Below are 4,225 nucleotides of genomic sequence, written 5' to 3'. Positions count from 1 at the left end.
GAATAGGTTTTCATGGGGCCAATAAATTTCTTCAAAACAATGCATTTTTTATTACAACATATTTTTGTTCAAACCAATACTTTTTGACAACCAGATATTAATGGCCTGGCCAGAACTATAAATTTACCCCAAACTGCATGTTTTCTCAGCAGAAAATAATTTTTCTTATACAAACACATTTTTATTTGAATCAATCCTTTTCTGAAATCAGATATATTTCTGCAGGAGACTCTGGGAACCTCTTTACTAAGAAATGTCATTTTGTTTAAAGGAACATGGCCTGGGTTTCAAGCTTCCCTAGTGACCTACCTTAAGCATCTTTATTCAAAAGTGAGGGAGATAAAGGCTATTAAAGGAAATCTCCTTTTTTTTTTCTCTGTCATCCATGAATGTACAAAGGTGTCAACAGACACTTCTTATAGAGCTTCCCTCTGTGGGCGGCCCCTCCTTCCCTGAGTGAGGCAGACACGGGCCAGGGCCCTCCCCACAAATGCCCCAGAAATACCAGCCGCAGTGCCCAGAGCACGGGGCTCAGGCCCTCTCGGGACAGCGGGCAGCAAGGCCTGCGAGGCTCTGGCGGGAACGTTCCCTTGCCAGTTTGGATTTTCTCTGGATTTCACCGAAGCAGGAGGAGCCTGTTCTAAGGGAGACATCTTCCTACCGCCAGGTTCCCTGCTCACCAGCCTTCCCAGGTCCCACCTTCTCAGACATGGAGCTCTAACCCTTCTCACGTGGGAATCAGGTGTGAGAAATCGGACGTGTGACTTAAAGGCTATCAGGGGTTTCTCGTCTCTGAGAGTGTGCAGTACAGAAGCAATCCCAGACCCACCGTGCCCCTCGTGTCGTGGGGAGAGGTGCACTGCGGCTTATTCTCTCCTTTGCAAGCGCACGCCCAGGTGATCGGCCCGAGGCCTCCACGGAGCCCATCAATTCTCCAGCGCCCGGGACCGCGGCTTTGCCTCCACGCAGAAAATTTATGGGGCCCATGTCTCTCACTACCGGTGTGCGCACATTCATTTCTTCTGTTTCCCACTCATTTTCATAAAATAACAAAAGAAAAGCGCCAAGGGGGTGTTCAAATCTGCACACGATGTCTTCCCAGACAAAGGAGCCGGCATCGCGGCCGCTCTCGGCGGGCAGCTGGCCAAGCGGTCCTGGGGTCAGGCCGCAGGGTGGGGCACATCGCTGCAGCCCCGCAGACACTTCCAGTCCTGAGGGGAAGGATGATCGGAGAACAGTAGCCACTCGTGGATACAAAGTTGAAACAGTGAGAGAAGCTTTTAGGAAAAGGTTATATACTAGTATTTTGAAACATCGTGGTCATCCTAAGACATGAGCAGAACTTTATTTTGTGTCAAAGCAAGGATGTGGGAGTTCTTACAGCCTGAGGTCTCCGGTCTCCTGCGAGAACCCCGCCTGTACTTGTGTGCAGAAAAGTGGGCCCCGTGAGTCCGCCTGGCGTGTACAGGGCGTCATGAACCAACGTGGCCCCAGCACGTTCAATGCAAAATAAACACCTGAGAAAAAGTAATGTCCATCCCAGAGCAGCCCCGCTGCCCGGTGACCACAGAGCCGCCGGCCACTGAGCCCTCCTGTGCATCACATCCTCGCGTCAGGCATCGGGGCTCAGCCCAGGGGGAAACTGGTCCGCGTGGGTGTGCGGCCCCGGCGCTGCCGTTGGGGTGGGGGGGCGAGTACTGGGCTTTTCTGATTCTGCCTCCGAGTACCTCCGCGACGATGGACCATCTCAGCCTCTCCCGTGCTGACGGCCGTTGCCCAGCCTCTGCGCTCATGCGGTGAGGACAACTGTTCCTCTAGAGTTAGACTCCCCCAGAGCGAATCTCACACAGATGGAGAAGGAAACGCACCCAGGAGCCTGAAGCGGGAGAGGCAGAGCTCGCAGGGCCTTCGGGGGCCTTTTCACAGAGAGACAGGCCGCACCTCCGCCGCAGGGCGCAGGGCGCAGGGCGCAGCGGACAGGGCACAGGGCGCAGGGCACAGGGCGCAGGGCGCAGGGCTCAGGGCGCAGGGCACAGGGCGCAGGGCGCAGGGCTCAGGGCGCAGGGCACAGGGCGCAGGGCGCAGGGCTCAGGGCGCAGGGCACAGGGCGCAGGGCGCAGGGCTCAGGGCGCAGGGCACAGGGCGCAGGGCGCAGGGCTCAGGGCGCAGGGCACAGGGCGCAGGGCGCAGGGCTCAGGGCGCAGGGCACAGGGCGCAGGGCGCAGGGCTCAGGGCGCAGGGCACAGGGCGCAGGGCGCAGGGCTCAGGGCGCAGGGCACAGGGCGCAGGGCGCAGGGCTCAGGGCGCAGGGCACAGGGCGCAGGGCGCAGGGCTCAGGGCGCAGGGCACAGGGCGCAGGGCGCAGGGCTCAGGGCGCAGGGCACAGGGCGCAGGGCGCAGGGCTCAGGGCGCAGGGCACAGGGCGCAGGGCGCAGGGCTCAGGGCGCAGGGCACAGGGCGCAGGGCGCAGGGCTCAGGGCGCAGGGCACAGGGCGCAGGGCGCAGGGCTCAGGGCGCAGGGCACAGGGCGCAGGGCGCAGGGCTCAGGGCGCAGGGCACAGGGCGCAGGGCGCAGGGCTCAGGGCGCAGGGCACAGGGCGCAGGGCGCAGGGCTCAGGGCGCAGGGCACAGGGCGCAGGGCGCAGGGCTCAGGGCGCAGGGCACAGGGCGCAGGGCGCAGGGCTCAGGGCGCAGGGCACAGGGCGCAGGGCGCAGGGCTCAGGGCGCAGGGCACAGGGCGCAGGGCGCAGGGCTCAGGGCGCAGGGCACAGGGCGCAGGGCGCAGGGCTCAGGGCGCAGGGCACAGGGCGCAGGGCGCAGGGCTCAGGGCGCAGGGCACAGGGCGCAGGGCGCAGGGCTCAGGGCGCAGGGCACAGGGCGCAGGGCGCAGGGCTCAGGGCGCAGGGCACAGGGCGCAGGGCGCAGGGCTCAGGGCGCAGGGCACAGGGCGCAGGGCGCAGGGCTCAGGGCGCAGGGCACAGGGCGCAGGGCGCAGGGCTCAGGGCGCAGGGCACAGGGCGCAGGGCGCAGGGCTCAGGGCGCAGGGCACAGGGCGCAGGGCGCAGGGCTCAGGGCGCAGGGCACAGGGCGCAGGGCGCAGGGCTCAGGGCGCAGGGCACAGGGCGCAGGGCGCAGGGCTCAGGGCGCAGGGCACAGGGCGCAGGGCGCAGGGCTCAGGGCGCAGGGCACAGGGCGCAGGGCGCAGGGCTCAGGGCGCAGGGCACAGGGCGCAGGGCGCAGGGCTCAGGGCGCAGGGCACAGGGCGCAGGGCGCAGGGCTCAGGGCGCAGGGCACAGGGCGCAGGGCGCAGGGCTCAGGGCGCAGGGCACAGGGCGCAGGGCGCAGGGCTCAGGGCGCAGGGCACAGGGCGCAGGGCGCAGGGCTCAGGGCGCAGGGCACAGGGCGCAGGGCGCAGGGCTCAGGGCGCAGGGCACAGGGCGCAGGGCGCAGGGCTCAGGGCGCAGGGCACAGGGCGCAGGGCGCAGGGCTCAGGGCGCAGGGCACAGGGCGCAGGGCGCAGGGCTCAGGGCGCAGGGCACAGGGCGCAGGGCGCAGGGCTCAGGGCGCAGGGCACAGGGCGCAGGGCGCAGGGCTCAGGGCGCAGGGCACAGGGCGCAGGGCGCAGGGGCTGAGGCGGCGCGGGCAGTCGCTCCCTGTTCCTGGGAAGAAGGAGCTTCATGGACAGCAAGGCCCCTTCTCCGTAAGAGAATTACATGCATGTTGACTGTTTGCTGAACAAGACAGTGTGACCGTTATTGCTTCTTCAGTAAAAGCCAGGCCCTGAGATCTCAGGGCACCGCGCTCGCTTGCACTGAGGTCCCCCGAAAAGCATCGTCCTCCCCGACGGCCTGGCCAGACGCCCTGCAGAGCAGAGGGCTGGGCGCCATGCATTTGTTTCCCATTGAAGAGGATCAGGGCTCCTGACACGAGTGATTAATCACCACATTGCAGACGGCTGACGAACACAGGAAGAGTCCACGTGGAGGGACGGTGCCACAATCTATTCCAAACAGCTGCCGGGTGTTCCTGTCCCCCCCCCCACCCCGCTTCTGGCTTCTCTCCTCCCGTCTCCCCTTTCCCTTCCTGTTCTTTCTTTCACACTCGCCCAGCCCATCTGTGTCCATGCTGACTCTCTGGTCCTCTCTCCCTTCCCGTCCTCAACCCCTTTGTCTCACTTGTACCTGCCGGCAGCTGGTCTGGAGCCCGAGCCAGGGCCCAGGAGGCC

This window comes from Myotis brandtii, unplaced genomic scaffold (assembly GCF_000412655.1).
Source record: "Myotis brandtii unplaced genomic scaffold, ASM41265v1 scaffold64, whole genome shotgun sequence".
Lineage (NCBI taxonomy): Eukaryota > Metazoa > Chordata > Mammalia > Chiroptera > Vespertilionidae > Myotis > Myotis brandtii.
The sequence above is the reverse complement of the archived record's forward strand: the minus strand, read 5'-3'. Positions refer to the sequence as shown.